This window comes from Hyla sarda, chromosome 1 (assembly GCF_029499605.1).
Source record: "Hyla sarda isolate aHylSar1 chromosome 1, aHylSar1.hap1, whole genome shotgun sequence".
Classification (NCBI taxonomy): Eukaryota; Metazoa; Chordata; class Amphibia; order Anura; family Hylidae; genus Hyla; species Hyla sarda.
The window spans coordinates 313146387-313159405 of NC_079189.1; the positions used below are offsets into that span (position 1 = coordinate 313146387).

At 47.6% G+C, this 13019-nt stretch overlaps 1 protein-coding gene across 4 annotated transcripts in view; it reads left to right on the plus strand.

The window, feature by feature from the left end:
- GNE (glucosamine (UDP-N-acetyl)-2-epimerase/N-acetylmannosamine kinase) overlaps positions 1-13019 on the plus strand; it is a 52906-nt gene that overhangs the window by 17864 nt on the left and 22023 nt on the right. Inside the window, exon 1 of one of the 4 annotated variants that reach the window (XM_056518274.1) lies at positions 4775-4995. The exons of 2 other annotated variants lie outside the window; for them this stretch is intronic. The gene's annotated coding sequence lies outside the window, so the exon portion shown is untranslated. Of the gene's footprint in view, positions 1-4774; positions 4996-13019 lie in introns of those variants that run through there. One more of the 4 variants, XM_056518273.1, reaches the window with a different exon arrangement.

The following is a 13019-nucleotide window of genomic DNA, read 5'->3' on the forward strand; positions in this document are numbered from 1 at the left end:
GGGTGATATCTTTGTTAATGCGCTGCTGGGGGGCTAGATATACAGGCTATATGACTGCCCCCCCTGCAGCGCTATAAATCTTGCGCCCCCCCCCGCCCGTGCGCGCTTTTAACCCCTTAAGGACCCAGCCATTTTACACCTTGGGACCCGACCATTTTTTGCACATCTGACCACTGTCACTTTAAACATCAATAACTCTGGGATGCTTTTAGTTATCATTCTGATTCCGAGATTGTTTTTTCGTGACATATTCTACTCTCTGCTTGTAAGGAAAATGGATATTCCAAATATTTTTTTTTTTTTATTCACATATACAATATGTCCACTTTATGTTTGCATCATAAAATTGATGTGTTTTTACTTTTGGAAGACACCAGAGGGCTTCAAAGTTCAGCAGCAATTTTCAAATATCTTCATTTTTTACAGTCGCATGTTCTTGGATTTTTGAATTTTTACAAGGGGTAAAAGGAGAAAATGTATACTTGTCTGTGTAGCCCAATTTCTCTCGAGTAAGCACATACCTCATATGTCTATGTAAATTGTTCGGCGGGCGCAGTAGAGGGCTCAGAAGGGAAGGAGCGGCAAGGGGATTTTGGAGAGTACGTTTTTCTGAAATGGTTTTTGGGGGGCATGTTGCATTTAGGAAGCCCCTATGGTGCCAGAACAGCAAAAAAAAAAAAAAAACACATGCCACACCATTTTGGAAACTAGACCCCTTGATGAACGTAACAAGGAATAAAGTGAGCCTTAATACCCCACAGGGGTTTCACGACTTTTGCATACGTAAAAAAAAAAATTTCACATTTTTGCAAGGGTTAATAGCAGAAAATACCCCCCAAAATTTGTAACCCCATCTCTTCTGAGTATGGAGGTACCCTATAAGTTGACCTGAAGTACAGTACGGGCGAACTACAATGCTCAGAAGAGAAGGAGTCATATTTGGCTTTTTGAGAGCAAATTTTGCTCGGGGGGGGGGGGCATGTCGCATTTAGGAAGCCCCTATGGTGCCAGGACGGCAAAATAACCCCCACATGGCATACCATTTTGGAAACTAGACCCATTGAGGAATGTAACAAGGGGTACAGTGAGCATTTACCCCCCACTGGTGTCTGTCAGATCTTTGGGCTGTACAAAATTTTTAATTTGCACAGCCCACTGTTCCAAAGATCTGTCAGACACCAGTGGGGGTAAATTCTCACTGCACCCCTCATTACATTCTGTGAGGGGTGTAGTTTCCGAAATGGGGTCACATGTGGGGTTTTGTTTTTTTGCGTTTGTCAAAACCGCTGTAACAATCAGCCACCCCTGTGCAAATCACCTCAAATGTACATGGTGCACTCTCCCTTCTGGGCCTTGTTGTGTGCCCCCAGAGCACTTTGCGCCCACATATGGGGTATCTCCGTAGTCGGGAGAAATTGCATTACAAATTTTGGGGGCTTTTTCCCTTTTACCTCTTGTCAAAATGAAAAGTATAGGGCAACACCAGCATGTTAGTGTAAAAAATTTATTTTTTTACACTAACATGCTGGTGTAAACCCCAACTTCACCTTTTCATAAGGGGTGAAAGGAGAAAAAGCCCCCCAAACTTTGTTAGGCAATTTCTCCCGAGTACAGCGATACCCCATATGTGGCCCTAAACTGTTGCCTTGAAATACGACAGGGCTCCAAAGTGAGAGCGCCATGCGCATTTGAGGCCTGAATTAAAGACTTGCATAGGGGTGGACATAGGGGTATTCTACGCCAGTGATTCCCAAACAGGGTGCCTCCAGCTGTTGCAAAACTCCCAGCATGCTTGGACAGTCAACGGCTGTCCGGCAATACTGGGAGTTGTAGTTTGCAACATCTGGAGGACTACAGTTTGCAGACCACTAATACAGTGGTTCCCAATCTGTGCCCTTCCAGATGTTGCAAAACTACAACTCCCAGTATGCCAAAACTGTCCAGGCATGCTGGGAGTTGTAGTTCTGCGACATCTGAAGGGCCAGATGTTACAGAACTACAACTCCCAGCATGCCTGGACAGTAAGGGCACGCTGAGGATGTGTAGTTTTGCAACATCTGGAAGGGCACAGTGGTCTCCAAACTGTGGACCTCCAGATGTTGCAAAACTGCAACTCCCAGCATGCCCAGACGCCAAGGGCTGTCTGGGCATGCTGGGAGTTGTAGTGTAAGGGGACCAGATGGAGCAGTCCAGATCGCTTTACGGCGGTCTGGACTGCTGCAAAGGTCCCGCAACGCCGCCGAAGATCAACTCACCTGTCGCCTCTGCCGCCGGGATCCGGGTCTTCAGGGACGAGGTAAGTACCGGGGCCGGGCCCCAGCACTCCCCCGTCCCCCGCCGCGTCCTCCGGTCTTCCTCACGTTCTCTCTGGACTTCCAGGGGCCGGGCAGGGTGGGAGGAAGTAACCCCCCCCCTGCGATTGGACGGTTAGCTAACCGACGGATCGCAGGGGATCGGAGGAGGCGGCAGGCTTGCCACCTCGCTCCTATACTTCAGCATGGTCCTGGCTGTCTGTGACAGCCGGGATCATGCAAAATTACCGGGCGGTCGGGACCCAGAGACCCGATCAGCCCGGTATCGCCGCAGATTGCAGGGGCGATTTCCCTTGTGATTTACGACGATTGCCCACATGGGGGGGCCTACATGGCCCCCCTCGGCGTTTGCCCTGGATGCCTGCTGAAGCATTTCAGCAGGCATCCGCTTCCGATCTCTGCAATTTTGTCGTACAATGAATTTTTTTCCGTTTCGCCGTGGATTTTTTGTAAAATGACTAATGTCACTGCAAAGTAGAAATGGTGCCGCAAAAAATAAGCCATCGTATGGAATTTTAGGTGCAAAATTGAAAGAGTTATGATTTTTAGAAGGTGATGAGGAGAAAATGAAAATGGAAAAACCCTGCGTTCTTAAAGGACAACTGCAGCGCAATATACACTTCTCTCCTACAAGATAAGTGTTTGCGGGGGTCCGACCGCTGGGGGACCCCCCCCCCCCCCCCCGATCTCCCTAACAGGGCGCCGCCATTAGCGCTCATAGTGAGCGCTAAGGCGCGTAGCGTCGACGGTGACGCCCAGTCTCCTCCCCGTCCCAATACAGTTCTATTGGGGGAGGCGGGGAGGCACGAACGCTACCTCCCCGCCTCTCCCATAGAGATGTATGGAGGAGTTGTGCCGGCCGCAACGTCATGCTGCGGCTGGCACGCCCCCTGCACGGGACAGCCGCGGCCCCGTACAGGAGATCACAGGGGGTCCCAGCGTTCGGACCCCCAGCAATCAAACACTTATCCCCTATCCTGTGGATAGTGGATAAGTGTTAATCACGCTGCAGATGTCCTTTAAGGCTAGGTTCACACTGCAGAATTTCTGGGAAGAATTTCTGCTGGAGATCGAGCCAGCGGCACTAGGACCAAGCAGACTGCAATGCTGCCCCCATAGACTGCAATGCATTTCTGGGTGGATCTTTTGGGAGATCTGCTCAGAAATGCTTTGCCATCTATGGGAACAGCAATGTAGTCCGCTCGGTCCTAGTGCAGCCGGCTCGATCTCTGGCAGAAATTCTGCCCAGAAATTCCACAGTGTGAACCTAGCCTAAGGGGTTAGGCAACTGAACTGAAGTGATTTGCTTGTGATCTCAAGTAGCTGGTACTTACTTCAAAGGCCTGAGAATTCCTTTCTTCAAATACATGACTGGGTTAAGCCTTTGGTCCTCTATTTCAAGGAAAGCATGCATTCAATTACAGTGGAGGCTAGACATAAGGAAGGCATCTAAGAACAGGTTAGGGCTCCTGAAGACACTTCTGACCAAACACTACCCTAAGGCTAGGTTCAGACTACCGAATCTCCGGGCAGAAAATTTCCCCCCGGAGATTCCGAGTGCGGCCAGCGCTGACTGAATCAGTCGGTGCTAGGACCGCGCGGACACTGCAGTCTCCAATAGACTGCAATGTGTTCCGCGCTGATTTCCGCCTGAAGAAAGAGCGACGCCTTTCTTCAGGCATAAATTTCTAAGCGGATTTTCCGCTTCACAAATTACAAAGTGCGAATTTGTGAACGGAAACCCATTCCGTAGTCTGAACCTAGCCTAAGGCTAAGTTTCCACTTGTTTTTTTTCTGGCAGTTTTTGGATATCTGCCACTGCAATTTTTGAGCCACAGTCAGAAGTGGATCCACAAGGGAGGAGAAGTGTAAGTCCTTCCTTTATATGTCCTATTCCTTTTTAATACACTTCTGGCTTTGGCTCAAAAACTGCCAGAAAAAATCTAGTGGAAATTTAGCCTAAGGGTATGTTCACACACAGAAAATAAATGATTGTAAGTTGTTTACGGGCGTATTTTCAACTAATTACAGATAAAAAAAGACAAAACAAAAAAATGAAGCCTTTTTTATGTCTGTAATTGTCTGAAAATATGGCTGTAAATAAATGAGATGTCTGGGCATGCTGGGAGATGTACTTTTTCAACAGCTGGAGGCACACTGGTTGGGAAACGCTGATCTAATACTTGCACCACCTCAGAACACATTCACAGAATATCTGCTCTTTTTACCAGAAGCAATCTGGAAAAAGAATACTACCAGGGTCTGTGCTTACCCCCACCTTGGAGGAAATCCCCTTTAAATATAGGGTAAAGGAGAGTGGATGGCTGGAATGTGGTGTCACGTGTGTTGAGTCGTGGAGCTCGTTGTAGTACATCAGTGGAAGTGAAGCGCGCACACAGATCAGCTGGGGGCACGGGAGCGCGCGTCACGCGCATTTCTGATACGCAGTAACCACGCCCACCCCGGCGCGTACCTCTCAAGCCTGGGGCAGCTAATGACTGTCTGTGACGAGTTTGCGTAGCAGGAATCAAGCAAGGATTGTGGGCTTGTGCTCCGCCCACTTCCCCGCGAGCCCCGCCCTGCATCCCCGCAGAATCTCGCTCCTGCTTGCTCTGCCGCAGTTTGTTTCGAGACCGCGCGTTATCTTTGCGGTGTCTACTGACCGGTCACTGCACACCCCCAGGTAAATAACAATGAAGAGACCTGGCAGGGAGCTATCATGTGTACATGAGCCGGAACCACCTGGGGAGGGGGGTCGCCTGCTCGTATATTGTATGGTTTTTCTTACGTACGTTCAAACATCCTCTCATTCTGTATCCCTTCTCCAACATATGCTACGCACATTTGTACGTGGTCTTTATAGCTGTGCTCTGGAGAACTGTATTTAAGGGGTCACTTGTTATGTCTGGCTGTATAACCCCTTAGTGACCAAGCCACTTTGGGCCTAATGCCCACACACTTTTTTCCTTTCTTTTTAAGTGTTGCATATTAAGAGCTATAATTATTTTTTTATTTGGCAACATATAACTTTTAATTTTTTTATTTTTATAAATATTTGCTTTATTTTTATTTTTTTGCATCTTAAATTTGTTATTCACCATGTGGGGAAAATACCACTATATTTTTATACTCTGGGTCTTTTTAATTTTTTTTACACAGCTGGCTAGGGAATTATTATTCTTATTTTTTTTTATTGTGCAGAAAGACAACTCTAGGTTATTTAAATATTTTATTAAAGATTAGATTTTTTTTAATGGGAATTTATGTGTTATGTTGGGGGTGGGTTATTTTTATTCAAATAGACTTTTTTATTTTATTTTGTTTTAACTAATTCCCTTAGGGCAGGGGTCTGCAACCTTTAAGACAAAAAGAGCCACTTGGACCTGTTTCCGAAGGGAAAAAAAACCTGGGAGCCGCAAAACCATTGCGACATTTAAAACAAATATAACACTGCATATATTGTTTCGTACCTTAATGCTATGTATACAGGATCATGCAGTCAGCTGTCAATCTGAAGTAAAAAAGGACTTTCACTTAACAATGTAAGATATATTTTTGCTGGGGTGGGCTTTTTTTGGACCCAGGCCTGGGGTGGGCTTTTTTTGGGCCCAGGCCTGGGGTGGGCATTTTTTTGGGCCCCAGGCCTGGGGTGGGCTGGGGAGAGGGGGGTAAATGCTACCGCTGCCATGGGGTGAGGGGTAACTTAAAGGAGTACTCTGATCTAAAAAAAATATGGCACCATAGCGAAGTGTACTTTATTACCTTTCATTAGAGGTCCTGCTCGCCAAAATCGGTCCAGCCGTTCTCCTGCAATCATCCCCGGTATTTTAGCATACTTCCGGGTACTGTAAGCATGGCGTGACGTCATGAATGACGTTTTCCCAGCATGCTTACTCCTCTTCTTCCGCTCCCAACCCCTCCCTCACAAATTATGCATGCGCGCTTCAATCTCCCTTTACTCCGATTGCTAGCGTAACTAGCTATGTGAATATAACTTAGTTACTGCAGCGTAACTCTAAGTTATATTATTGGACGGGAGGAATCACATGTCCGGTATGCTGATGCCTCACGCATGCTGATAGGAGGATAGAGGGAGAGGAGTTTACTCAGCAAAGCGAATAGCTGCTGAGTAATCCAGGGGGTTTATGAATATTCAGAGGTGGGAGTGAACGAGCGGCACTAGTGGGGGCTGGCATAACTCGGGGAGGAACAACACCATGATGACGATTCGTTCAAAAGATGGCCGCGGGTGGCCGGAGAGCGTGGAACGAGTGTCATAATTGGTAAAGACAGGCTGCACTTCCGGAATTGCTATAAAACATGGATGGCTGCAGGTAACGCTACTGAGGTAATTTACTAAGTTATATATCTCGGGTAAAGCTTGCTAATGGTGGGTAAAAGTTTTGATTCAGAGTACTCCTTTAACCCCTCACCCCATGGCAGCGTTAACCTCTCACCCCGCGGCAGCGATAACTCTGCCGCTGCCATGGGGTGAGGGGTTAAGTTACCCCTCACCCCATGGCAGCGGTAGCGTTAACTCCTCACCCCGCGGCAGCATTAACGCTGCCGCGGGGTGAGGGGTTAACGCCCCGCTGTCAAGTGAGTAATGTGCTTTACATACTCACCAGCTCCTCGCGTGGCGTCTTCCTCTCCCGGCGGCGCTCCTCGACTGAGGCGCAGACCGGCGACGTCACTGTCATGTGACGTTACATTGTCACATGACAGTGAGGATCCGCGCGGCCCCGGAAGAAGAGACTCCGCTCCGATGGCACCAGGGCAGGGAAGTAAACCGACGACGCCGTGACGGCGGCTCATGGGCTCAGATCATTCCAGGGCACTGCATTGTCCCGGAATGAGGGTGACCGGGACAGACTCGAGGAGCCGCGGCAAAGGAGTAAAAGAGCCGTGAGTTGCCGACCCCTGCCTTAGGGGATCACTGATGTAATACACAGCACTACTACTGACAGACATTGTATACAATTGTGTTATGGCAGGCCTGGTGTCCTTCAGAAGACACCCATCAGCACCAACTGATAGGGTACAGACCCCACAATTTTGTTACATGCCAGTGTCCTGATTTGACCACGGCATGTAATGGGTTAAACTGCCAAGACGAGGATTTCTCTGCTCCTGGCAGATAGCATGGGGGCCTGGCTGTCACTAGACTCATAGGCCCCATAGTGACAGCCATAAAGGTACATATGGGCGGTCACTAAGAGGCTAAAGAGTCTTGACAAGGTAATGGGAGGGTCACACATAATGTGTACGCAGCGTATTTCACTCAGCACAAAATCCGCTGTACAGCACAAAATACTCTGCATATTCTCCTATGAGCAAACACACAGGGCTTCCCTACAGCAGCCCTGTGTGTGCAGTGAGGTTGGGAGGCAGGCCCATGCATCAGTCACATTGGTGCACAGGACCTGCCTCCAAACATCGCTGCCACGCGGAAGCACTGTGTGTTTGCTCATAGGATATTACACAGCGTATTTTCCGCTGTGTAGCAGATTTTGGTGCAGCGTGAAATATGTTGTGTATAAGCAATGTGTGACCCTACCAGCTAAGAGTAACAGTGGTACTTCTATAGTGTTTGTATACCAGGGCATGCTGTAGAACATGTAGCCTCTTGAGTGCCTTGTTGTTTATGCTAGGCCATGATGGCAGTGTAGTACAGGGTAGCAGAGAGACACGTCTTAGGACAGGCATAGTGTTTTACAGTAGCATGTGCTAATTTGCCTATAAGTCTATGGTGCTGAACACAACCAGTGTCTACGAAGCATGCTTACTGGGTCACTCCTGAATCTTCCATATTCACAATCTTCATGTCCTCCGCCCAACCCCCCCCCCCCCCCCCCCCGTTATCTATGATATTTACGTGTTATCCCTGAGTTCAGGGGGACCCATGAGCATCTCCACAATGAAATCGCCTGGTGCCAATGGGTTGTTGTAGAAACTCAAGGTCTCACCTCTGCTTTCCTGGCTTCCATGTATCGATGATTGCTGAAGGCTGCCTTAGTCTTGCCGACCGCATAGATCAATAACATTACATTGATCTATATAAGCCATCTACTAATGGCTTATGTTAGGCCCCTAGGGTAACCAAAACATTTTTTTTTTTTAAGTATAACCCCTCCTCTAATGTAAAATTATAAATACCCCCCCCTTTCCATTCTTCAAATTAAACACTCTAAAAAAAATTAATAAACATATTTGGTATCCCCACTTGCATAATTGTCCGAACTATTAAATGATTACATTCCTGACCCTGTAGGACCGCGCAGACATTCCCCTGAATGCGGAGCGTGGCATAACATGCTGACGCTAGGACTGCTTGGAAATGAATGCGCCGTCTCATAGAAAACAATGCATTCCGTGCCTTATTGCTTGAAAGTTTAGTATCATTGGAATCATTCTGACCCATAGAATAAAGTTTTCTTGTCAGTTTTACCATATTGTGAACTCCCAAAAAATTATTGACCCACAAATTTGCGCAATTCCATATTTTTTTGAATTTTAACTTGCATATAATTTTTTTCTGGCTCTAGAATACACTATATCATAAAGTACACTAATAAGATACAACGTGCCACAAAAAAATAAGCCCTGATACAACTTTGTGGAAAAATAAAAAGGTTATTTTCCTGGAAGGTGAGGAGAAAAAAAAAAATGTAAGTCAAAATTCACTGGGTCATGAAGGCTTTCATTTCAGTCTGGCTGTTACATTGTGTGACCTCCTGTCTAGATTAATATCAATCCCATAGCAGGGCTGTGGAGTCGGTAGATAAATGTTCCAACTCCGGAGTTTATTGTACTTCCAACTCCGACTCCTCTGTATTAATATGCGAATGTATTTTATACATTCCTTGAAGGAAAGAAAGGTAACATACCTGTCATTACCATAGGACTACTGGCTGGGAAGCCAACAGTCTACTGTATTGAACAGTTTGTGTGCTGATCTGCTGCTGAAGATAGGGCAGTGGGAGGATCAAGGAAGGGGCATTTATTATAAAACATGATTTCCCTAGTAGAATCCCATAGTCATGTTTAAAGTTTAAAGGGGTACTCCGCCCCTAGACATCTTATCCCCGGGGTCCCGCTGCTGGCGACCCCCAGGATCGCCGCTGCGGCACTGCACTTTCATTACTACACAGAGCGAGTTCGGGGTACGGATACAGAGCGATACAGTGGACGGAGCAGCGTAATGTCATAGCTCCGCCCCTCATGACATCATGGCCCGCCCCCTTAATGCAAGTCTATGGCAGGGGACGTGAAGACCGCCACGCCCCCTCCCATAGACTTGTATTGAGGGGGCTGGCCGTGACATCACGAGGGGCAGAGCCATGAAGTAACGATGCTCCAACCCCTGTATCGCCCGTCATTACGCACAGAGCAAACTCGTTGCCGCAGCGGCAATCCCGGGGGTCCCCAGCAGCGGGACCCCGGCGATCTGACATCTTATCCCCTATCCTTTGGATAGGGGATAAGATGTCTAGGTGTGGAGTACCCCTTTAAGCTAACAATCAAGTTTACAAGTTTTTATAGCCTTAGCTGAATGGCAGCAGTTTTTCCAATGGTTTACAGCTTCAGTCTTGAACTATTGACCCTCCATTCCCTTCACTTATACAAGTGTCTCTAGTCCTTCAAAAAACATATTTCCTTAACCCCTTATCAGTGAGAGGCTAGGTTACCCATGGGTTCCCTGTAACAGCAGAACACAACACTATGGAAAGTATAAGTATTGCCGCTCCTAATTGTGCGTTGTGTGCCCTATAGTAAAGCACATGAAAAGCATGCTTCTTCACGGTCACTTAACGTGTTCGTTTTGCGGTTACGTGAGGCACTGCATGCATTGGTCTTTATTCTTAAAGTAGAGAAGTCATTAATTATAACTTTTTGTGAATTGGGACATTTAAACTTGCTTTTTTTTTTTTTTTTATTCCAATCTAAATTTAGTAGGAGTCGGAGTCGGTGCATTGTTTGCCGACTCCAGGTACCCAAAATTTCGTCCGACTCCACAGCCCTGTCCCATAGAATTGAATAGTGAAAGTGACTTCTGGTCCACACTAGACTGTGGGATTCAAAAGTCAGATTAGTGGTCATGTGATGTAATGGCCGAACCATAAGCCGTTTAGTAAGGCTATATTCACACCACGTTTTGCTGATATGGCAGGCGGATTCTAGGGAAGAATTTAAAAACTGTCCTCTGCCGTATCCCTGCCAAATCGCACCCCATTCATTTGAATGAGTCGGAGAAAGTAAGTCAGTGACTCCGGTAGGATAATTTTTGGACCATATCGGGTTTAGTTTCCAGACTGAAAATTATTGGAAGGGCCATAGTGAAGCTTCTACTGTCCATGTCTGCAGATCTGAGGACCTTGCATCTTTACACAGATCATCAAACAATGTGTATCACAGCCAGGTGTTTTCTATGAAGATTGTAATGCATTACTATAGTTTGTTGTGGCTTTTTTTTTTTGCCTATTGCGGCTTTATCAGATTTTACCTTATACTTCATTGTATCTAAACTGTATCTGGTATATATCCTAGACAGATTATAATGATTAGAGCCTCAACACAAAGGTACGGAACTGGTGAAAAACAGTCAAACCTTCTGCAAGAGGCCGTACCTTTTGACTTATTGAAAGTAGGGATCGACCGATTATCGGTATGGCCGATATTATCGGCCGATAATCACGATTTTGGGCATTATCGGTATCGGCAATTATCTTGCCGATAAGCCGATAATGCACCGCCCGCACCGCGACCGCCACCCCCTCGACCCGCCGCACCGCACCCCCGACCCACCGCACCGCGTCGCACCCCCCACCGTGATGCTAGGCGGTATACCGGTATGGATTTTTTCCCATACCGCTATACCGGTCGGGCCCCTCCCCCACCCTTTGAGTCAATAAAAAAATTAAACTTACCCGTAATGGGGGTGGTCCAGGCCATCCTTCCTTCATGTAGTGTCCGGGGGCGTTCGGGTGGAGGGTGGTCCGGTCCGGGCTGTCCTTCTCCCACGGTCTTCTTCTCCACTCCAGACAGGCTCCGGCCTAGTACGCTGCATAGACGCCGCTACGCCGTGACGTCAGGTGCGTCGCTGCGCACTGGCGTCACTGCGCAGCGGCGTCTATGCAGCGTACTAGGCCGGAGCCTGCCCGGAGTGGAGAAGATGACCGCCGGAGAAGGACAGCCCGGACCGGACCACCCTCCACCCGGAACGCCCCCGGACACTACATGAACGATGGATGGATGGCCCGGACCACCCTGGCAGGTAGGGGAGAGAAACGTGTGGTGGCGGCGGCCTATGGCCCCGCAAAAGCCACTGCAGATCATTGATTTAAAGCGCCCGCTTTAAATCAATGATCTGCAGCGGTGTCGCAGGGGGTTAAATAGCCGATAACTTATACCGGAATATCGGTATAAGTTATCGGCTATCTGCCCTAACCTGCACCGATTATCGGTATCGGCCCTAAAAAAAACGATATCGGTCGATCCCTAATTGAAAGCACATTGGATTGTTGCCATGTATGCTAGAACACATATCAGCTGACCTTTGTGATAGACCTATATTGACATTGGGGGAGATTTATCAAAACCTGTCTTGAGGAAAAGTTGCTGAGTTGCCCATAGCAACCAATCAGATCGCTTCTTTCACTTTGCAGAGGCCTTGTTAAAAATGAAAGAAGCAATCTGATTGGTTGCTATGGGAAACTGGATAACTTTTCCTCTGGACATGTTTTGATAAATCTCCCCCATTGTATTCATCTGTGTGTGTGCGACGTTGGCCTAGGGGCATTAGGATTGCACATAAAGATCTTGATCTTCACCTGTTATCGTCCTGCTGATGATTGTGTCATGCTCGTGCTAAGTTGTAACAACACGACAATGTTCAATGTGATAAGTTGGGACTTTAATGTTGCAAAGTAGCCCTTGCATTAAGGTGAATTTGCACTTATTTTTGAAGCTTTTCTGTACATCTGAATGGGGCTTGCAGACATCCATGTGCTTTTCACTAACTACCCACTCTGGACAAACGGAACAGTTACAGGAATATCTAGAACACCCCTTTTGAATGTACAATACAGTGGTCCCTCAACATACGATGGTAATTCGTTCCAAACGACCCATCGTTTATCGAATCCATCGTATGTTGAGGGATTCGTGCAATGTAAAGTATAGGAAGTTATACTCACCTGTCCCAGCCGCTCCGGACCGCGTCCTCATGCTGTCCCACTGCTCCGGCGTCTTCTTCGGGATCCTTCGGCTTTTTCCGCATCTTCTCCAGTGTCCGGGCCTCGCTTTCTGGTGACGTTATTACGTTGAGCCCCGGGACGGCGTGTGCAGCGATGTAATAACGACGACGGAAAGCGAGGCCCGGACCCCGGAGAAGATGCAGAATACGCCGGAGGATCACGAAGTGGACCCGGAGTAGCGGGGATAGGTAAGTGAACCTGTCCGGGATGCTTAAACTGCTATCCGACAACAGCTTAAGCATTTTGCGCTGTCGGTTAGCAGTTAATGCGATGGCCCCGACATATAAAAGCATCGTATGTCGATGCTGGCTTCGACATGCGATGGCCTCTGAGAGGCCATCGTATGTCCATTTGATCATACGTCGGGGGCTTACTGTAATACTGACTGCAGTGCAGTTTCTAAATAGCATGGACAACCAGGCAGACCTCTTTAGGCCCCGTTCACACTACA